This window comes from Denticeps clupeoides, chromosome 4 (assembly GCF_900700375.1).
Source record: "Denticeps clupeoides chromosome 4, fDenClu1.1, whole genome shotgun sequence".
Classification (NCBI taxonomy): Eukaryota; Metazoa; Chordata; class Actinopteri; order Clupeiformes; family Denticipitidae; genus Denticeps; species Denticeps clupeoides.
In genome coordinates this window covers 26,938,051-26,962,136 of record NC_041710.1, presented here as the reverse complement: position 1 = coordinate 26,962,136, position 24,086 = coordinate 26,938,051, and the positions used below count along the sequence as shown (strand labels likewise).

Here is a 24,086-nt window from a genome sequence, read left to right as displayed (position 1 = left end):
TCTATTGTTGCTTTTTTATGCTGTACTTTAACCTTTACATCTCCATGTTAAACAAACGTTGTCCACTCAGGCTGATGTATTAATATTATCAATCATATATTCAATTATGGATTTTTTTTCCCTCATCTGCTGTGTGTGCATCGCAGCGCAGCGTCTGAATTGTATGTCAGGATTTCACAAAACTTGGCTTAATTTAATAGTGTAAATTAGGGGTTCATTTAAGTCTAACCGTAAGAGTAATCAACGTTCACATTTGATAAGTATATTTTTCCATGTGTTTTTTGTGGGAGAGGAGTGGAGTGGATAATGGACATGGATATTGGAAATTGGGTCTGTAATGCTATTACTCTTCCTGTGGAAAAAAAACAGCAATGTTTTGTACAAATCTGTGGAAAAGTTAATATTTCAAGTGTTTTGTTTCAACATAACTACCTTTATGTAGTCTCATTATTGGTGTTGTTAATCCACTGAAGTTCCATCATCACAGATGTTTAATTCTTGAATAAGTTAAATCAAGACAATTTTTTTAGCAAACCTGCTAAAAAAAATCAATGAGTATTTGGGGGGGGGGGGTTAATAGCTATATTTAATGCACAAATACATATTACTGATTAAATCTGCTGGTTATTTCTGATTACCTATGATGAAAGTGTATTTAATTGACGGTGACCACAATCTTGTATTTGAACAGCCACGATGTAATTTATTTTCTCCTCCTGTCTGTTACGCATTTACTTAAATTCAGTTGCTTATCTAAAACATTCGGTCTCCCCCTTCCTTTTATTATTTTCAAAGCTGATTTGGGGTCACATGGCACAATGTCCGAGGTCACTGGTCATGGGAACTGGGTGCTCCGCTTTAGGTGCCAAGCATAAATTCCTCCAAGTCGCAGTTCTTCAAACAAGATTGGTTAAAGGTTAAGGTGCAGATCTAGAAGGGAATATAGGTGGAAAACGTACAGAGAGTTAGAGATTGAAGTGAGGCGTGGGGTTGCTGGGGGATAAGCCTTATGGGCCTGTTGCTGTTCATACTGCTGTGCGCTGTTGTTCTCATGAATCCTAAGGGGCCCGGTGTTTGCGTGTGTGTCGGGTGCGCTGCGTCCGTCTGTGTGTATTTGTGCAAGTCTCCGGGGTCGCGGGTTACTATGGCTCCATCAAGCCAGCATTAGATCTTCATAAACACGCCATGGGCGCAGACGCGCGGCTAAATATAGAGGGCTGCGGCGAGGGCACCGGGCGCTTTTCAAGATGAAAAGACAGTGTCAGATCTGGGCCGGGGCCTCGTGAGTTTTAATTGCGGCGGGAGCGAAGGAGCTGGGTGATTGATTGCGCTTCCCCCGGCGCGTCTCAGCTGAGTTTGTCTAAGTCGGATGGAAAAACTTTTTTTTTTCTCTCTCTCGCTCCTTTATCTTGATCGGTGTTGCGGTGGGAATGCCTCTCCCCCCCCCCGTACGCCTCTGTTGTTTTTCCGGCCTCTTCGGGGATTTTTAAAAAAACCCATTTAACGTTTGTGACCAAACCCGCTTGTCCCTTTCACTCGCTTGCATCGTGGCCAAATGTATTATTCTGCATTGTGTCGTTCTGTTGTTTTAGGGTCTTGTTGGGCGGTTGGGGGGGGTTTCAATCTAATGTAATTTCCCCGAGTGACACATGTGCCTGTGCTGTGACTGACTGGCCCTTGGCTGTGATTACTTCATCCAGCCGCCTGTTCCCCTGGCCCCTCGCGGTATTGTCTTCCTGGCACTCGCAATCATACCTCATGCATAAATACTCAGTGACAGCCATCTGTTTTCCACGTCTTTCCGAAGTAATGGCTCGTGTCCCCTCCTGCGCTCCACGGCTGTGAGAAGCCTGCCGAAAAACCTTTTCCTCTTTCTTTTCCCTTCAACCATCACTTGTCCGTGCTTCTGGAGGCCGTGTGTGGCGGTGTTTATAGGTCCATTATTATTCTTTTTTTTATGCTTTTATATAAGTGTTAGTGGCGTGTCGCTTTAAATGCTAATGAGGATGAGAGAGGCGGGACGAGGAGGAGAGCAGCCTATAGAAGTGAGCGAGCATTCGGAGAAATGACATCATCAACACCATTCACCAACCACAATGTTTGGTGCAACCAGGAATTCTCTGGACAAAGCATGAGAACGGGGACGTAACCTTTCCCCTTATGAAGACATACGGGGACAAATTCCATGTCCGACCGTCTGAGCTGCCGCTCTCTGAATGGCTAAGCAGAATGGCCAAAGCACGCTTTACATCTATCGCCACTTCTGGCCACTGCAGGACCACAGACAGGCCAGGGGAACTAACGTTAAATCATCTCACAAAGTGAAATTTTCATAATAGGGGACCTTTAAGTATCATTTATACTTTCAAGGTGATGGATGCTCGCTGCAGAGGGAGATCCTCCCACTTCTGCATGTTGGATGTGCACAGATGGCAACTCTCCACAGGGGCCCGATGGTTCAATTATTCCTGTTGTCGCCGAAGTAGATTTCCTTACTTTTTCCTTTTCTTTTCTTGTGCTTCTTACATGCGATTTACACTCCGGGCACAGATATGACAATCAAACACATAAATATTACAAATAGCTTATCTACGGCGGATGTGTAGTTTCAACATGAACTTCAGGATTCCCGTATGGTGGAAAGGATGATTTATCTCTCAGCGCGCATCCTCACATCTGGGGGTTGGAAGCGAACCACAGGAACGCACAGCACTGAACGCACAAAAAATGACGAGTCAAGGCCAGGGCAGCCATGTTTGACAGAGGGAGGGACCGGGAGAGGCGAATGAGTGGGAGCCACCCTGCATCTCCACAACTTTTTTTTTTTTTGGTTCCTTCTCTCGGGTCTCTAATGAGCCAGGTTATCATATCCTTAAATAAAGCGAGCTGATGATGGAAGTGCCAGGCCTCCTTCCTGCCCGCATCTCCCCGTCTCCTTCATTATTCATTTGTTTTAGGGTTCATGGTCATATTAGGAGGCCAGTCGAGGCTCTCGTCTGGTCTGACTGTCTGACTAACTGTGTGTGTGTGTGTGTGTGTGTCTCCACTGTCTGTCTGAATCTCTCTGCGTCTTCCACTCTCACCCCCCCCCTCGATCTCTCTCTTCATTGCCTGTGGTCATTCAGCGTGCTGCCGGCCCACATCAGTCTTTTTGTTCTGGTCTTTGCCCACCCGACCATAGCAGTGATGTTCACTGCCCCTGAGCCGGATAGTAAAGCCAATTACCACACAGCGCGGCACTGCGCAAGGGAGCGAACTCGCTTTAATGCGCAGAGATTCGGACGCACGCCGTACACATTTACTGCGTGTGCACCTCTCACAGCGTTTTCTTTTCTTGAAGAAAATGCTAATTCTTCTAATTAGGCGAGGGGGGATCTAGATTTTTTTTTTTTTGAGATTTTCATGCATTACATACGGAGGATATGAGAAGCATACAGACTTTTTAGGGCTGTGCACAAGAGATTCCCTCGCAATTTGACAGATTTGGAACACTTTGGCACGGTAGACTTGCCAAGATGTAAACAAAGTATTAGATTAAGGGTGTGCACATTTATGCAACCATTTTATTGTAAGGATGCCCCCTTAAGAGATTTGTTTGTTTTCGATTGGTATAAATTATAGGTCGCATTAAAGGTGGGGAATGACTTGAAATTTTTGTTAACTCAATTTTTCATCACGAGAACCTGGCATTTTAACAGGGCGTGTAAATCTTTTTATATCCACTGTACATACTTTAAAGCATGCAGCAGTTTTCCACACTGGGCCTTCACTGCATCACATGGTCCAGACAGTAGCAAGCTGACAGTCTACAACATAATACAATCTCCCCTCAGCGCTTCAAAGTCTCAATATTTTAAAACCACTCATAAAATGAATAATAGATGATACAGCGGCGTTAATGAAGCGTAATAATAGAGAGGACAAGCCAGGTTGTCCTCAAAACGAAACAATGCATAATTTCTACTACAGTCATCCTATATATCATGTATATGATGTGCTCAACTAATCAGAGCTGGGCATTAAGGGAATAATGCATGTCACAATACAGGGGTTAAGAAAGTTCAAGCCTAATGTTTTAGCTAATTTAGAACTTAATTTTAGAACGTTAGATTTAGAATTTTAATTTAGAACTTCTAATACTTAAGAAGCTTGGATAGAAGACAACCGTGATGGCAATTTCTTGGATTTAAATGTGGCTTTGAAATTATTCAGTTATAAAGGTCATTACTTTTTGCTTTTTCAGCTGTTAATAAGTTTGTGTTATGGAATTGCTACTTGAAATATGGGGTTCCTCAGGGTCTCTTATGGGGAGTATTGTTTTCCCTGTAGATGCTTCAGCTAGGATTCCCATTTTTAAAGTGTAAAGTTATGATGAAAGAAGTACCTCACCTACATTGTATCATGAGTGACTGGTCACATAAACCATGGCATTTCTCTGTCTTTTCTTCTGATCGTTACCTCACAGCAGCTCCGAGGTCAAAGACAAAGGGCAGATGTACAGTTGTGGTGATTGCTTTTTTATGACGTTGGTCATGATTTCTGTCATGATTTTGAGTTGATCGGTTATATTGAACGCAGCAGCATGTTGGGACGTTGGCATGCATGACTGTGCTGCATGTGCCACAGCTTTGCCGTACGCCTCCCCTACGGGTATCAGTCAGAGGTAAAGGTCGCTCTGAGTTCCTGCTTTATCTTGGTGAATGAGGCCAGTTATTAGAGTCAACAGTGACATTCAGCGCTCCGTTGTATTTCTCCATCAGAAACGAACAGTGGGAGAGTGAGTACGGGACACGGACAGGGAAACAACTCAGCAGTCTTCCTTAATGTCATAAAAGAGAAAATATAGACATGTAGAAAATGGCAAGGTTATTTTTCACTGATTGTTCTTGTATTCTGTTCTTTTTTGCCTTCTACTACGGGAAGCCAAGCCATTTTCTCACAATTCCCTGCCAGTTAGAAAGCATAAATTAGTATAGTTCTGCCTTTGTCAACCATAATAAAGTGTGTTTCCTTTATGGTTACATTATTTCACTGGCATCCGCTAGTGCTATGTGCTATGTTTTATTAAAAGTAGACAAATGTCAGAAAAAGTCAAAATCTGTTTTGAACTCGTATACAAACCAATCAGGCTCTTCACCATCACCATGGTTTACTCTAATTCATTTAACAGGAATCTGATTGCTAACTGATGAAATGCATTTGAAACATCGTAGAGACGGATGTTTCAAACTTGTGATTTCACAGTTGCAGCACCCAGTGCGTTTGTTTTTCAGCTGGTGTGCTGTCTGAAAAGGCTTGTGATTTACTGTATATTAAAATGACTGAAAGGCTATTTTTATTTTTATGGGCAATATTACAGTTCCTTGCATCATCACCAATAGACTTTAAGGATGTTGTAAAATTTTTTGGTTTGTAAGCAGGAAAATATATTGTTTAAAAATGTGCCATGGCACGCTGAAGGATAGTTATTATTATTTAAAGATCACATTTTTGAATATCAGTACAGCATTGCAAAATAACCATAAAGTAGCCGCTATGTTTTTCCAGCCGGGTGGGGAAATATAAAATGCAGTTCACTCACAGTTGCCCTACTATTTTGCATTCTGCTGAAAAAGTCCTGCTATCCCACACAGAGGATCTGTTAATTGAATCTGTGCAGAAGGTCCAATAATTGAATTTCACTTTGAGCTCAGTCTGGAATACAAAGACACTGTGCCATTGTTCAGCAGCCACGGTTATATTGTTAGTGAAAGTGGGCTGAAATGTCCTTTGATCACTGCGGCTGAATGCACCTTTTTTCCAGCAAGTGCCATGTGACCCAGATGTATATAATCGCTGCACCAGAATCACTTGACACCAGACCTCTGACTTGATGTCACATTCTAGAGGCTTGTGTCAAGCTGAATGCTTATAAATGCATCCAGAAAATGGCATTGGTTGCGTTACAATGACATTAAGTGACACTCAAGTACCAAAATACTTTAACATATTTTGAAACCATTGCTTTATTAGGTTAGATGCTTAAGCTTGGTGGATTGCCTTACAACATTATTCATCATAATGCACCAGTTGAGAGGAAAACACTTCTTGTCCGGAAGGACAGGCATTCTTGACCTCTGAGTTTCAATGTGTCCGGAGTCCGATCTGTAAAGAATAATATAAAAAAAAAATCAGATTTCCAAGTATTCCGCCACATTTCAGCATCACAGGGTTAACATGGATCATCAGGTCTTACTTAGCAGCATCCATTACATCTCATGCGTGCTGTCATTAATGCAAAACGGGGGCAAACCAATAAAGTGTTCACTCACTTTGTTATGCTGAAAATAGATGGCTTCGTGATCATCATTTGCAATGAAAAAAAGTGGTCTCAGAGGGCCTGGGACCCTGCCAGACGTTACTGTAGTGCCAGTGCGATTAACATATTCCTGGAGCCAAACTCCCCATTCTGATCAGAATGTGGAGAGTTGTGGAGGCCTTTTTGGGGTCCTTGTGGGATGGCTGTGTAAGCCACTGTTTCAGTGGTAGCCTGTGAGATTTCAATTCATTGCTTCAGTCTGCCTACAAGAGCCTTTTCAACCGCTGCTGGTCACCAGCTGACAGGTGGTCGAAGAAAGATGACATCAGAAGACATTCGCCCACTCCCTGTGAATGTAGAACGCTACATAGACCCACAAGCCTTGCTGGAATTACACCATGATCCACAGATCCCTCCTCTAGAATCCGTCCATTTGTTTGCAGTGGAGTAACAAGGAGATCAAGCTTCCTCCGCCTCTCACATTGGCCCAAGGTTACACCAAATGGTGTAAAAGTTCCCTCGAAACCTGCTGCATTTTGGACTGTCAATCTCCACTTTCAGCCTCTATTATTTCACATTCCATGAAATGTATATAAAGTTGTGTGGAACCTTCAGGAGCAAATGTGTCTTATTGTAGATTGTATAGTCCTTCATATCAACCAGTGAATAGAATTCATTATCTACATTTAAAAGAGTGGCCTTCTCTTCATCTCAAGTTTTTCTGTAGTATACATAAAGTAAAGCACAAATGAGTTTCATTTTATGTTAATAGTTTGATAAATTTAGCTTTTAAGCGTTGAAGCTGTCTGTAACTAGAGGGTGAATCGCCAGTGTCATCAGATAAAAGGTATATACGATGAATATGAGTTTTGACGGGCTAATGGTGCTTCTGCGCACCGGGATCCATCAGGGATGTCACTACAGTATGAATGGGCTTGGGGTCGAGCCCAGGTAATTGGGTGCTGAGTCAGGCAAGGCAGCTGGTTGAATTGTGAGACACCTCAGGTTGGCGTGGATGATTATGTCTACAGTGAACATTACATTTCGTTATGTCCCACTTTTGCAAGCAGTCCAGTAAGTGCTGGAAAGTTTATTTCACTTCTCATCATTACATGTTCATTACTTTCAATGACTTCTCATGTCATGGCCCATCGGCTTCTTTTTTCTTTCTCTGGGCTGCCTCATTCTATTCAACAGCACCTATTTTAAAGGTTTTTGATAGAACCAAAGGATTTAGGCTCATGGATCGTGGTCCCAACTATTAAGATTTTTATGTTTTTTGGTGGTTATTGTATCTTGATGTAACAAGTGAAAGAGATTTTATTAATTTTAACATTAACATTTAGAAATGTATAGGGCACACACACACACACACACACACACACACACACACACACACACACACACACATATATATATATATATATATATATATATATATATATATATATATTTTTTTTTTTTAATCAGACATCTTAGTCAAACAAAAGAATTTAAATGGAAAAATGTTTTCATTGTTTTTCACTTTAACCACAATATTAGTTTACAAAAATCTATTGTGATTTAATTGATTAAAGTATTGCCTATGCCGTCCCTGGTTTTACCCATGCACCACAATGCCTGGCTTTCCTTTGTAGGATTCCATTATCTATTACACACAGAGAAACACCCATACGGACACACACAGACGTTTATACCTCTAATCAAACAGCGCACACAAAGACAAAGCACTCATAGCTCATTATTTTTGCAAGGTGCCACTAAACACAAGAGGTTGAAGTAATTATGAGAGGAAGGGTCTCTCCCTCAAGTCTTTGTCTGTGGGGAATGGGCAATTCAGGCCTTAACTGGCCACAATCTGAAGAGCAGATCTTTCCGGTAAGAGCAGTGGCATTGTTCTGTGTCCAGTTTCCTGTCACTTTGTGTACGTTGGCACAGGTTCTTCATTGTGTGTTAGCATAAAATGTGGTTTGCAATGTAAATTGTAGATTTGGCAATGATAACAAAACATAACGAATGGGACTGAATGGGTGACACACGTTGTGTCGTGTCCCTGTGGCAGAGACACGCAGGCCTCGGTAGGATTAATGGCACGCGCTGCAATTTGGCCGGGTGATTTACGAGTGGAGCCTATGCAGGCCTCATATTGGGCCTGTGCTGCGTGAATGGAGCTGCGGTGATTGATGGGGGTTCTGTACTGAGCGTGTTTCTCTGCGTTTGTTTCTCTCCAGGTTCATGCAGTGAGACTGAGCCCTACACGTGATGCGCTGCACTTTAATGCAACTCTGATACAACACAGGTAAGACTGTGTGTCTGCATGTGTGTGTGTGTGTGTCTGAGAGACAATAGTACCTGGTATAATTACTACACAAAGAAAAACAGAAAGAAACAGTTTGCACGAAACATGGAAACATATATGTGTCACAATACAATATGTACATTTTTTAAACCCTGTAGAAAATATTCTTATTACAATATAAATACTAACACCTACATAATATCATCTTCTAGATTTGTGTCTCGTGGAAGGTACCAGTTGTATAGCACTATATGTATTGATTTAGTACTGAAAGTCAAATGATTCCCGAATGGTTTCTGTGTTGAGAAAGAAAGCGGTCCAATGTCTGTCTGTCAACGTCTTCTATTTTTTTTTTAAACCGTCAAACCAAATAAAAAGCTTCTCTTGTATAAATCCTCATCCAAACTTATTTACAGTCTTCGCCAAGGCAGTACAATATGGGATTTACGACTTCCATTTTAATTAGATTTACTGTCCTGTAGAGTTGAAGGGATGAATTGAATATTCAATTTATTGACTGAGCGCGCCAACCAAGGAACATCAAAAGTCAAGCGGTGTATCCCCACAAGCCCTTTTAAATCATCCTGTGATGGTCATGAGCAAATAAATAGCAACAGAAGCTGGAAAAACATTTCCGTTGGCTTACAAAATGTGAAGAAAGCGACGCACGCAGAACGCATGAACGCAATGTTCACTTCGCTCAGGGTACGTGCTGGTTGCTCTTGAATCTGGAGCCTAAAAGCAGGAAGTGATGGAAAGCGAGGGAGGGCTGTGGAGCAGGTGCTTCCCAATATGCTAAGCTCCTCACTCAGCACGCTTTTGGCCTCACCCGTATTGTCCGAGTGCATTCACACCACCACATGAAACATGGAGAGTCTTGCTTCTGTCTGTGAACGGAACCGAGGCCCCCTGGACCATTGTGTTCCTCCCACCTCCCCAACATGTACCCAAGTCTTCAGAGGAGGAGCCATTGTCCGGCAAAAACAATGGAAGCAGACAGTGAACAATAGCAGCCTGCTGTTGGGGTGCTTAGTGAGAGAATGTATTAGGGCTGAAATGTGCTATTAGCAGGCTTCTGGTTTGCAGAAGATGAGGTCAGAATGGGTGGGGTCTAATTTTGTGGGCTTGTAATAGTCCCTTTAACAGACCCCTACCAAAGGTAGGACACAAAAACAACTCACACTGAGAAAAAAAGGAGTAATTGAGAGAGGGATCCCACCCAAGAGGGTGGAATGTGCAAGGAAGAGGATTGTTATGGTCAGTTGGTACAGGCAAATCTGCCACGTTGTAGACTGATGGTGCAGGTCTGAGTCTCTGCGATCGACCCTTAACATCACACCGGTCCAACTCAGTGGCTGACCAGATGTTATTTAGGCAGCGAAGCACTCACAGCACAGCAGTGACACTGATGCGTTGGTGGGATGTTGCCGCTGTGTTGGTTGGACAAGGTAGGCACAGAGGTGTTGATGGGATTCGTGCACACATCAGTGTCACTGCTGGCTAGAGACTGGTCCACTTGCCAAAAATATCCTGCCAGCACCTGTCATTTGGTCAGAAGCTGACCACTAATGAAAGCACAGGAGAAGCAAATAATGACTTTACATGACAACAACTGGACTGTGGATACACAAAAGAGGTAGCCAGAAGTTACCAGTCACTTTATTAATAAAGGAAGATGTTTGAAAAATATACTGATTTTCTTATTTCTCATTTTCTTTATTGTGATAACGGGTCATACTGACAACCACTGCCTAGTGATACAGCCAAAATTCTAATAATTTGCAATTACATATTCAATTTGAGCATGATTTCTGTTATATTAATTTTGTAGATTCTGTGATAAATAGAATTATTCTCAAATTGTGAACAATATTAATAATAACAACAGTCTCTCTTTCTATTTCACCTTCTTTGACCTTGTCAGCGGACATCCTGCTGCTTGTAGTTTTTTCTGAGTTTACAACTAAGCGTATCAAGCACCACAACTGTTAAAATGCCCTTCCTCGCTCTCTGGTCCTCACATGAGCAGCTCCCCATAGATTATAATGGAACAAGTTGTCATGGAGTCACAATAGGCCTTTCCAAGGAAACAGCAATAACACACGGCCAATTGTTTCTTTTGACAGCATTAAGCCCATTAAAAAACATACAAAATAAGCACAGTGAATCTGAATGCGATTAGTTGTTTTTCTTACTTTTATGTGTCGCTCACAGAATAGCCGGTGACAACATGTATGCTTTCACACACAATCACAAGTGTGCATTCTCCCTGGATCGAGCGCAGGGACTGAGAGATTATTTTCTGTCAGAATCGTGGAGTGAGGGGCCTATTTGAGGTTATAAGTATTCCTGGATGGATTGTTTCTCTATTAATGTAGAGCTGGTGTGACAAAAACAAAAGAGAGTCTGAAAGAAAAGAACTTTCCACCTGCATTGGACATGAAAAATGTGCACACCCTTGTTAAAAGGCCAGCTTTTTGTGGTGTAAAAAAAGATGAGACCACAATAAATCATTGTCCAATAACCCATACGATGAAATTGGAAAACAAACAAATCTGGGGATAAAATACCCAAAAAATTAAGTGCAATAAGCTGCTTGCATTTGTGTGCGTGCACCCTGAAACTAATTATTTGCTGAAGCACATTGTGCTCAGTGCTAAGTGTATTTCTTTAGTTCACAAGACATCTTTCACGTTACCAGAAATGAATGCAATTGCGCAAGAAGGTTCTGGCTGGGTTGTTAGAACCTCTTCTCTGAGCTACAGCAAATTAGCTACCACCAACAATCTGCAGATAACTAGCTAGCTATGACATTGGTGCCCTGCAATTAGCATCCAACGTCACGCCGCAGTCAAAATGGAGGTTAATTTATTCCAATAATTTTGTCCAAAATTAGCCACTGGTGAACATGCTTCTTCTCCTGTCATGGCAACTGTGTGCAAGTAAAATTAAGCTCTTTCGGTTGTGTTTACAGCAATTCCATCACGTAACCGGGCAAGTGTCAGTGCAACAAGCTCATAAAGCCAGCAAGCTTTTGTTAGTGAGTAAATGAATATTAAGCGAGTTTTCTAGTGAGACTCGTAAATGAATCACACGTATGACTTACCAAGTGCAGAAGTTATACAAAAACCAAAATACAGTACAGGCCAAAGGTTTGGACACATCTTCTCATTCGATGTGTTTTCTTTATTTTCATGACCATTTATGTTGGTAGTTTCTCACTGAAGGCATCAAAACTATGAATGAACACATGTGGAGTTATGTACTTAACAAAAAAAGGTGAAATAACTGAAAACATGTTTTATATTCTAGTTTCTTTGCTCTGATTACTGCTTTGCACACTCTTGGCATTCTCTCGATGAGCTTCAAGAGGTCGTCACCTGAAATGGTTCTCCAACTGTCTTGAAGGAGTTCCCAGAGGTGTTTAGCACTTGTTGGCCCCTTTGCCTTCACTGTGCAGTCCAGCTCACCCCAAACCATCTCGATTGGGTTCAGGTCCGGTGACTGTGGACGCCAGGTCTCCACTTTTTGTTAAGTACATAACTCCACATGTGTTCATTCATAGTTTTGATGATTTCAGTGAGAATCTACCAACGTAAATGGTCATGAAAATAAAGAAAACACAATGAATGAGAAGGTGTGTCCAAACGTTTGGCCTGTACTGTACGTAAGTCAGGTAGCTATTTCCTCTTGGTCTGCTCTACTCCACATTTCATCCTTACTGGGATGTTAACAGAAATGCCCACAAGTGTAAGTGGTGTAAAAAAAAAAGTGAAAGTAAATACTGAACCTCAACAGGCCTTTGACATATTATATGTGTTCTGTGAGAATGTGTGTTTGTGTGTCCACCAGCTTCAACATCACCTAAGTTGCGCTGAGCTAATGTTACCGTTCTTTTATGGGAGTGCAACTCTTAAAAGATACGTTCCTGCTGTTGGCCAGGGGCGGCTGACGTGATTGGAGTATTAAATGATTGAGTATTGATTCTTACCTCTGCTTTTTTTTGGTCTCTCTGGCTGCTCGTCTTGTTTGAACACCGAACCTGACATTTATCTGCCTTTTGGTGCAATGGAGTCAAATGGAATCGGCGTAGCTACCTATTGAGGCGCCGCCTGATGCCTCACAGTAAGCTCGCTCACCAAGGCTGCAGTCGTGGAGGCTGGAGGATGTAATTATGAAACATCTCAGATGACCAAGGTTTGCTGTGGAAATGCTGCAGTGAAATTCAGCTTGAAAATAACTAAACCCAGCTCAGGTCATATTATTAAAGTGAAACCAAAGTGATTGTCATTGCGAAACACTGCAGCACAGCACACTCTGACACTGTCAGGATTGCCTGCAGCTGGCCTCCACACCTGACTTTAATCCTGACGCCCCATAAATGCCGGAAGGTTCCGCCCGTTCGGGGTCGCTGGCATTTTCGTGAACTCTCTGCACGAACTTGACCTGATTTAGTTTTGTGTTTTGAGTTCTGGCAATCGCCACACGCCTACGGGTTTGTTTCAGTTCATTATTTACGTTAAATTGTTTTCGGCCACCGCGCCATTGTTTATTTGTATTTCGTTATTGTTTGTTATAATAAAACCCCCTTCCCAGTATGTCAGACCTCTGCGCTTCCTTCCCCCGTAAGTCCGTAGGCGTGACAGAATGCCAGCGACCCACCCAAAAGCGCGGAGGTGGAAAGCAGAGGAGAAGAAACGCCGCGAAGGACGCAGCGCGGCGCGGCGAACGCGGACACCAGGGGAGAGACGCGCCGCCCGTTCTGGTGGAGCGTTTTCTCCCCGAGAAGCCGTGGTACGCGGCGCCGCGTGATGACGTCACCCCCGGGAAACTCCGCGAAACCCGGAAGCGACAACGTCGGCGGGTGAGTGGGCGGAGCGAGGACGTTGGCGTCGGCAGCAGCGAGGAAGTGACGTGGGCAGCGAGCGCAGAAGATGCGACCCCCACGATCTTCGCCATGTCGAGCCAAGAACTCTGCGCTCTGCTGGCAAGGCTCCCCGTGGACTGGGACGACACGGACGACGACGAGAGCACGGGAGACGAGAGGTGGGCTCCGCCCATCGCGCCAGTCTGCGATCGTCGCAAGGTCCGTGGGGACCCACGTCACTTCCAGGGGGGTGAGAAGCGGCAACAACAACGGCGGCGTTCCTCCAGCGAGGAGGTGGGCAGCCTCCAGCCCGAATGGCCAGAGTACTGCCCATGGGAGCTTATCGCGCCATGGGTCCAGGATGTCCGCAGGGTGGACGACCCTCGGAGTCACCGGTGGGAGGACACGGATGACGAAAGCGATGATGACGTGGATTTTCGGTGGGCGGTCGGTGCCGGGATGGCTCCGCCCAGCGTGCGCGTCCGAGATCATCGCGGCGTCCGTGAGGACCCATGTGACTTCCGGGGGTACGAGGTTGACACGGACGACGACCAGGATGACGCCGTTTGGGCAGTCGGTGCCGGGATGGCTCCGCCCATCGCGCCCATCCAGGAGCGTCACGAGGTCCGTGGAGACCCACGTCCCTCCCAGCAGTGTGAGGAAAGCTGGTGGAAGAGGGCGACGGGAGGTCGCCAGCCAGCAACTGCGCTGCCGGGACTGCCTCGCAGGGAATCCTCCATTCCTGCTCCAGTCGCCGACCCGCCTTCCCTCTGCCCGGACGTTCCCCAGCAAAATGGCAGCGCAGCACCAGTGTCCACACCTGCTGGAGAAGACGTCCACCCCCCTCCACACCACACACCTACCACCATCTCCAGCGACGTGCCCAGCCCCGTGTGGGACCGCCCAATTGTCCCGGGACCCTTCAGTGGGGCAGCAGACACAGACGAGATCACTACCATCCTCACGTGTCTGACTGGATCAGCATGGGGCTGGAGCACAACCCTCTGGCAGCAGGGAGAGACAGACAGGAGTTTTCGGGACTTCCAACAGAGACTGAGGGCGGAGTTTGATCGGCCTGAGCCAGGGATCGAACTCTGCCCCTCCACCACATCCAGTGCCAGTCAGGATCCGGGGCAAGAAGACCCAGCACTGGTGGGCGACGAGAAGGTCGCTCCTCCCGAGATCCTGGCTGTGCCCCCTGAGGAGGTCCCGGAGAGCCCAGAGAGGGAGCCAGACGACCCTCTCTTCTGTCTGTCTCTGTCTGTGTGTGTCTGTGTGGCATATGTGTCCGTATGTCGCCCCCACTTCCCCTCTTTGTGTCCACCAGATGGCGACCCAGCCGCGGAGCCGAACCCCAGGGAGGAGGTTCCTGACCCGAATGTGCTGGTCCAAGGCGAGGTGGACAAGCCCCAAGGTACCCCTAAGTCCAGCCGGGGGGGGTGCTCCCCCAAAGAATTTTTTGGGGGGGTGCAGTTCGGGTTGGGGACTCCTCCTGAGGGGAGGGGAGGTGGGGAAGCGATGGAGCTGGGTCCTCCGGTAGCCAGTGAGGAGGGCGGGGCAGGCATGGGCCTGCGTCTGCCTCCAGAGGGGTGGAGCGCCATAGAGCCCCCGGGTAGGCATGAGGACCCAGCTGGGACAGGCAGGAAGAGGGCCTGCTTGTCCCAACGGACGCAGAAGGGGCTAGCCGGATGGTCTGGCAATGCCCCCCCCTTGGCACCAGGGCCGGGCAGCGAGAGGGGCTGCATAGTCCCAGAAGGCACCAGCCTGGGGTGCCTGGAACAGTCGCCGGAGGCTCTGGGACAATCTCCCTGCGCGGTGCAGGGGGGTGACACAAGATGTGTCAGAGGGGACATGTGGAGACAGGGCCCACACGTACCCAGATGGATCGGCCCTGATTATTGTGTGCAGGTACGGGAGTCCGGGGCCGTCATGCGGGACCACGCCGGGGAGCCAGGCCGAGGGTCCGGGGCCGCCAAGCGGGACCACGCCGGGGAGCCAGGCCGAGGGTCCGGGGCCGCCAAGCAGGACCACGCCGGGGAGCCAGGCCGAGGGTCCGGGGCCGCCAAGCGGGACCACGCCGGGGAGCCAGGCCGAGGGTCCGGGGCCGCCAAGCGGGACCACGCCGGGGAGCCAGGCCGAGGGTCCGGGGCCGCCAAGCGGGACCACGCCGGAGAGCCAGGCCGAGGGTCCGGGGCCGCCAAGCGGGACCACGCCGGGGAGCCAGGCCGAGGGTCCGGGGCCGCCAAGCGGGACCACGCCGGAGAGCCAGGCCGAGGGTCCGGGGCCGCCAAGCGGGACCACGCCGGAGAGCCAGGCCGAGGGTCCGGGGCCGCCAAGCGGGACCACGCCGGGGAGCCAGGCCGAGGGTCCGGGGCCGCCAAGCGGGACCACGCCGGGGAGCCAGGCCGAGGGTCCGGGGCCGCCAAGCGGGACCACGCCGGGGAGCCAGGCCGAGGGACCGGGGCCGCCACGCCTGACCACGCCGGGGAGCCAGCCCGAGGGACCGGGGCCGCCACGCCTGACCACGCCGGGGAGCCAGCCCGAGGGACCGGGGCCGCCACGCCTGACCACGCCGGGGAGCCAGCCCGAGGGACCGGGGCCGCCACGCCTGACCACGCCGGGGAGCCAGCCCGAGGGACCGGGTCCTCCAAGGGGAGGATACAGCAGGGCAGGAGCCCTGTGGTTGCCGCCGTCCGCCCCGCCGCCTCCACTGATGGTACTGTTGGGGCTCCGAGGACGTAGCCCTTGGAGGGGGGGCTCTGTCAGGATTGCCTGCAGCTGGCCTCCACACCTGACTTTAATCCTGACGCCCCATAAATGCCGGAAGGTTCCGCCCGTTCGGGGTCGCTGGCATTTTCGTGAACTCGCTGCACGAACTTGACCTGATTTAGTTTTGTGTTTTGAGTTCTGGCAATCGCCACACGCCTACGGGTTTGTTTCAGTTCATTATTTACGTTAAATTGTTTTCGGCCACCGCGCCATTGTTTATTTGTATTTCGTTATTGTTTGTTATAATAAAACCCCCTTCCCAGCATGTCAGACCTCTGCGCTTCCTTCCCCCGTAAGTCCGTAGGCGTGACAGACACAGTGAAATGTGTCCTCTGCTTTTAAGCATCACCCTTGGTGAGCAGTGGGCAGTGGGATTCGAACCTTCTGATTATGGACCTGCTTCCTTACCCGTTAGACCACCACTGCCCAAAAGATTTAGGAACTGCAGCCCAATGGCAATGTGCAGTATATCTTCTTGCACTTTAGTTGGCCTTCAGCTTTGGCTGCTGTCTGGATTGTGTTGGATGGTGGACAACTCTAGAGCCAGCACAGATGTGTGTAAAAATTCTTTGAGTTCTGCTTTACCTGATACGGCCCTACCAACACAACGGCTACATTGCAGACATCGCCTTAATGCTGTGCTGAGAATGAATGGTACAGAGTTGGTACCATTGGTACTACAGATAGAGGGTGCAACATTTTTGTGTTTTGTCAGTGTCAATTATATTTCTATGGTATATTTAAAACAGCAAAGTTGACCAATTTGCATTACAAGTTACAAGAAAAGAACATTGATTGCTAAAATACATGCAATAAAAAGAACCAAGTTACACAACAGAAAAGGACAAAAGCAGTTCAAATTGAAAGACACCACATGGGGTCAAATGCGGTATTTTTTTAATGACTGTTGCCAGTGCTACCAGACTGGTGCGACTAACAAAGCTTATTTTCACTTTTTTGTCATTTTTATTTGCAGTATATTCAGGTCAGAAAGGAGATATCCGATTAAGTGTCCATTGTTCCGAAAGTGTTGATCTGGTAGTAGGTGGTTGCCAAAGTGTCTACAGCCAACCATGGACTAAAGCCTGTGCTCTAGATGTATTTATGTACAAGGTGGGTGATAGCAAGAATAGATTTGCTATTTTCTTTTGAAATACTGGGCAAGGTGACAGGAAAGTTAAAGCGATAGACATTAAAGTGTAGGAGAGTGTGGAAACAAACAAAAAAAAGTGTTTCTAGGTGCAGCATGATAGCAGGTATCAAGCATCCCGAGCTTAACTACACCCTTTAGGACTGTCTGTTCTGTAGGTGGATATAGGGGAGAGTAACTTAATGGGACACACTGGCACAATTGCGTGTCCTTGTTCTTTAAAACCTGCAGTCTTCCCTCTCCTGGGAAGCTTTCTATTGCTTTTTGCCACTTGAACGGCTCCAAACCAGTATTGTGTTGTTATGTTAGCACGCCACAACAGCAGAGCACGTATATACGATATATTTTTGAATTAGTAGCAAGGTCACACTGAGATGGCACGGAGCAGTGTAGAGAAGTGCAACTATTGGGTCTTTCAAGCTCAGTTATGTTCCCCCGTGTATCTGTGTATCTAGTCCACCACCCAGAAGACATCTGGCTATCGGCAGGGCAGTATTTTAAAAATCTTGTCAATGAAAGAAGTGGGTGGAGGCTGATCAAGATTTGGTCTCTATTTGAAGCGTAGTAGAGGTTGTCCAAAACTCAAAAGAGTCCTTCAGTTTGCTTATTATATATCATATATATTATGTTCTAATATATAACATTTTAGATTCAATATTAGCTCATGAAGATTCAACTGAAGTTCTATTATATGAATCCCTGATTCAGCATGCAAAAAACATTGTAGCTACATGTGGTCATTATGATGAATGGCCATATTTCAATAATGACATATCTATTGATATTTCATTATATTCATTATATTTACTTGTATTATACATATACTAATTTGCTTTTACAGTGCCCAGGCATACGATGGACATTTATACCAAAACCCCTCTGTGCCTTGGGTGTAACTATTCTTGCATTAGTTAAAATCCTGTGGGCAACCTTCTTGTCATTTGTTTAAATGTGAGCAGCAGGAAATGTTCTGTTCACCAGTGAACAGAAAAAAGCGACAATGGTTCTTCCTCTCCCATGGGATTTAAGTCTTTTGAACTCTGTCATACAAGGTGCACTCTTGGCAGATTTGCAATGCATGTTGAGTAAATCAGATGAGAGTTGCCGGAAATTGTGGGAAAAATAAATGTTTTTCCCACTTGCATCTACCTTCCAATTGTCATTTGTGATTATACAGCAGTGTTTGTAACTATGAGGTGTCCCTGTGTTGCTTTTGCTGATACAGTGCATTTAATTGTGAAAGGTATAGACAGACATGACACCCATTCATGGCCCCTCACGTGTAATTGCTTTAGTAAGCACCTTTGTAATGATCATCTGTCAATGCTGAATTATTTTCTGATAAAGGTCAACTGTAAAATGTCAAGGCACCTGATGAGCATGATGCCACACAGGTCCTTGCGTTTAAGTGAATGTGGTAAACTGTTTTTAAGTGAATGTGGGTCCTATTTTCATATGATCAGATTTTCTTAGGGTCTGAGAACATGTGAGCATGACAAAAAGTGAGCATGACTGACATCCCTGACAGGCCCAAATGTAGCACAGAGTCCATCTCCTCCATTTTTCTCTCCATTTCTGTGATCACAATACACCATGAAACAGACATCACAAATCACAGGACAAAAAAAAAGGAGAAATTATTGACGGGGTAGTATAGGTAACCTTCGCAAACACCCCCCATAAATAAAAGCATTGGAAGAACCCGCCCTGTTTCTATATATTATCCTATAAATTGAATTGTCCTGTATGTGCTATTCATGTAAAGGTCTAGATTAATATGTGTCCAGTTTGGTTTTATGAGGTTGCATTTGCACAGTAAAGCCATGTAAAAGTAGGCTTATAAAAGTGTGATGCATTTTCAAGTCTTTAAATAGTCACTTATTTGACACAAGTCCACCAGCGATTTATCCTCCAGTGCTCTCTCATGCCCCACCTCTTTCCGCCTCTCACATGTGGAGGCGCGTCACTCCTCAGGAGGACAGCCCTTTGTTAAGTGCTTCCTTTTATATGTGTACAGTGTTGTCTGGCATGCATTATTCAGCGACGGACTAGGCAGAGTCTGCCAACTGCAGAAGGAATGGGGAATAAATATTTAATCGCATGGATTCGGGTACACAGTGTAACACGGAAGAGTGAACTTCCAGGAAGAGTGGGAATGCCGCCGCATTCATTGTGAAGAGCTGGTGGCATCTCGCCGCCTCTGTCTGCTTCCTCCAGCTCCTTCACTCTCCAGTCAAAGACAAATGGACAAATATAGGCATGGCATGAAATATTCCTGAGTTGGTGGCAAAAACGTGAATATTTCATTGTCCCCCCCACCACCCCCACCAATTGCCCATTTAAAACATGTTTTTTGAAATGCAGAATTTTTGCCCCCCAAGACTAAAAGAAAACAAAAGAAGGACCTGCCCGCATTGTGCTGCTATGTACAGTAATGCACATTATGTATCATTGCTCATATGCTGTTTAAATTACCCCCTATCCCTCCCGCTCTCTCTTTCTCTCTCGCCATCTCTGCCTGCGGCTGTAAAAAAAAAGGAAATATCTGTAGTGACAGAAGTGCGTTTACAGCCGGGAGAAGCGAATAATCCGCCTGGAAGAATGAGGCGAGAGAAAAAAATTACGAAAAAGAAAGAGAAAGTGCAGCGTGGCAGCCAGGAATGTCAACGGCTCATATTATATCTCCCTGTGTTGTGCGCACGTACCACACGCGGGTTATTGCTTCAATTTTTGAGTCTGCTGTAAACCTCCCCCGTGACAGGGAAGGCTGTTGACAAAATGGAGTCTGCCAATCGCACGAGGCGGCTGTGGTGTGAGAGCTTAACTATATAATTTAGTAGTCGTTAACCTTAAAATATGAATCGTCAGTGTAGAATAAATAATTGTTCAGACGCTAAATAAATAAATAAAAAAACAGTTGTATATTGAACACTGAAATTATTAGAAAGTAGAAATCATTCAAATGGTTAATTAAATCATGGTTTTAAGTAAAGTTTTTTTTTTTTTTTTTTTTTTAGTTATTGTTGACTTATGTTGGTCCTCAAACCTCGGTAAACACATTCTCAAATTCCCTCATGCAAAAGGTCGGATGCTGGAGGTCAGAAAATATCCCCGAGATAACAGTTGTCAATAAAATGCCAGTAAAATGTCAATTGTTGAAATAAGGTTTCGGGGGAAATTCTGGGGGGAAAAACTCAAACAGGTTTTTGTTACTTTTCTAAAACAAATCAGTGCACAGTGCTGCATACGTTCTTTGTCAATGAAGCCTAAGGACATATCATATATTTTTTTTTACAATCGGCAGAGAACGTTGTTGGCCCAGTCCTAGTTATGAACAATCAATTGCAGTATTTTTCTTCAGCAAAAGCATCAGTCATCTGAACATCATATTTCTCATTTCCTCCATAAATATTATGAAGTTCCCGAGCTGGCTGTCACATGCTTATTGTTTCTGCATATTAATTGCACGGGGCAGCGTGTTCCGGTGATTAATATCATTAAAGTGAAAAGCAGAGAAATGTTTAAGGCAATAACGTTTTCTCCGCACTGCCGAGCTCTAGGTGATGTGTGTCTCTGAATTAGATGTTAATAAACCAGGCTGTCTTATCTCTACGCGCGCTGCCGTCTCCCTGGCTCAGAGGGCCTTAGATAGTATTATTAACGTGGGATCGAGTACGGCGAGAAATGGCACTAAATAAGGAGTTCCTCACAAGGCTTGGTGCTAATGAGTAACAGCGCGCTTGACACTGAGAAATAGATTTTTTTATTTTTTTTTTACCGAAAACCCACACCTGTCTGCTGTAAATGAAGTCTAGAGAGAGACAAACACACAAACACCAGGCAAAATGGATTCAACTTCAGCAAAGTTCAGACGGATTCGCTGCTGAGCAAGTGAGCCGTGTCTAGATGAGCAAGGACAGACGGGAAGGAGACGGATTGGGTGGGAGGGCATGGAAATGAGTGTAGGGACAGGGTTTTAAAAAGAGAAGAAAATGGACAAAGGAAGGTAGATGGTAAAAGCACAATGACGAGGGAAAGAGAGAAGCGGGGAGAAAATGGGGGAAAAGCGAGACCGAGGGAAAAAACTGGGAAAGTGAGATGAAAGAGGAGAAGTGAGACAGGAGGAATATGAGAGAGATGTCTCCATCTCCTCTTGTTTACAGAGTGGTGAGGAAGCCATTTTGGGCTCCAGGCCTTGCAGCACCGAGGCTGCTTGTCATTCACTAAACTCACATTGAGAAAACATCCCATAATAACATAAAGTCAGACTTAGCGACACGGCAAACAGGAGAGCCCATTGTGTGTTAAATCAAGCAGCAACATGATCCTTGATCTTCAGTAATCAAGTTTTGACATGGTGCAGTTAACTGCTGATCCAAGATCAGTATCCATTGTTTCCATTTTAATAGACAGAAAAAGACACAGAATACTGACCCGAGATCAGCCACCGAGGGCAGCAGCCAACTTGGAGCCAATTTGTCCACTTTTATTTTCTCTCAGGCTCGCTAATGGCCACTGAATTCAGATAATAGTGCCCTAGTGAATGGGGGATGCCCTGTTGGTAATATAAGAGGCTGATGCTTGTTTTGATTGACAAGCGGAGACGCTGCACCCCGCCATGGAGCCGCTTTTATGGAGAGCGTCACAGCCTCTGCAGAAGAATTACGTTAACGTGGGGAAAAGAGGCTCCTTTTCAGTTTTGTTTTTAAATGAGGACATTATTGGTGCTGTCAATAACGGACGAATGGCCCCTGTCATACTGTAAATGTGCCGACACACTGCAGCATGCAAACATCTGATGCAAGTGAGGCGCTGTGATGGGCTCATCAGTCGGAGCACAAAAAGACAATTATTTAAACCACAAATAATTAAAAGTTTTGTATACAAACATATATGTGACAATTTGTAGCGTTCACTTTAAAGGTGGCATTCATCAGATTTTACCACCTGCTGGATTTACATCCCTTTTTCTATAAACTGTCCTACCCGATCGCAAGAAACAACATGCACAGATGCACATCATGCTCTGGAATGGTTGTATACATGGAGGTACTGTTGATTCTTGAGTTTTATCGAGGGTGCATCAGGTCATGACTTGGCTAATAACAATGCTTTTCACACAAGTATTGATTAGAAACAGAAGTGATGACCCGATAAGAAGCGACTTTCCATCTCAGCAATTAAAAATGTTTTTAAAAACGAAAGAACTCAGTTAAATAGTTCCGGAGATGAAATAAATACAGATAAAAGGATTAGAAATGTTTGGGCAAACTGGTTGGTGTTCTCACTATTGCCTCCTGTGGTGCAGAGTGGTATTACGCTAGCATGCTACTCCAGGAACGAACTCTGCAGCGTAATACGTTGTATGTAGTACACCCTAAACTCCTATTTCTGCTACTTGTTGTGATAATATCAGTTTATTTAAATCTTACACAGTGCACCTTAAGAGCAGAACATGTGTGCTCGTGTATGAGGGAGGGGTCAGCGTTTAAATGCAAGCCGATAACTGGGTTGAAGATGGCTGGTGCTTTCCATTCTGCTGCTTTTTAAGTCCTTGATTTAATACTATCTAAGATCTGTTACTTTCTCGTTCACTCCCAAACTCCAGAACGCTGCCGGAGGGACGACTAATCCACATCTATCTTTTATTTAAGCTCCCCTCACATCTAATGTATTTTTATCGCTGGGTGACTGATTTTTCTGCGACACCGAGTTGGACTTGTATCTTGTGTTTTCATTCCCGGTGCCCAAGGAAGCACTTTAATTACCCTGCCATTTTCAGCTATATTAATGAGGGCCGATGATGATGCCACACACTCCGCAAAACAGAGTTTGGTCCGCGTTATGGTGCAGTGAGCCCTGTTTTCAAAGCCCTGTAATAGATGTGCTAGTTACTAGTTATTTTGGAGAGGAGAAGTGGTATTATTTCTGTACCACGCAGAAGACAAACTTGAATTATTTTTATTGCCAATGGGGATGAGAAACACTTCACACTACTTTTTTTCATTATTTAATTCCATTGCATGTAACATGTAACATGTAACAAGCTCAAAGTAGTTTTTCAGCATATTCAAAAATGCGCTAAAACACACAACATTCTTGTGTTTTAGGTGTGGATGCACATGTGCTTATTGACTTCTGATTTATGCATTAGTGCAAAAAGGCGGTGGGTTACGAGACCTCTACAGTATTGAAACACTGGGTTACTCCTGACAAAATAGCTTTTCTCGCATATAATTCCTTGTACAGTACATTCATTATCTCCAATCTTGTATTACCATTGTGGCTGCATTGCCAGTCGGTCTGTGGCTCCCACCAGTAGTGCAGAACATTCTTTCATCTGGATGTGTTCATGAAGTCTTCTAGCCTGAAAACATCGTTCAGTAGCTGGTGGCCATTTAGTGGGGTCCAGAGGTGTGTTTCTTTTAACAGTTATAATAATGTTCCTTTTTAAAAAAAAAAACCACTCAGTCGTGGCCCCGTGTTTACAGAATAACGCTGCAGGGTTTACCGTCTGCACAGGTAATTCATGTGCGGCATACGGAGAGAGTAATAAGTTTCCTGCTTACGTTCATAAGCAGCTGCTTACTTGTGTGCTTTTATGATCGTTTTATTGCCTCCAACTCACAATGAATAGCGAGCAGAAGGACAAATGAAAATGAATGCTTTGCCTTCGTTCATTTTTGCCAAGCAGTTATTCAGT

General features: G+C 45.3%; 1 protein-coding gene across 11 annotated transcripts in view; it reads left to right on the top strand.

Moving 5' to 3' along the window:
* The window catches only part of adgrl3.1 (adhesion G protein-coupled receptor L3.1), a 111,724-nt gene that overhangs the window by 4,222 nt on the left and 83,416 nt on the right, over window positions 1-24,086 (top strand). For all 11 annotated transcript variants that reach the window (XM_028975557.1, XM_028975558.1, XM_028975551.1 and 8 more), the window contains exon 2: window positions 8,530-8,597. The gene's annotated coding sequence lies outside the window, so the exon portion shown is untranslated. The remainder of the gene's footprint in view (window positions 1-8,529; window positions 8,598-24,086) is intronic.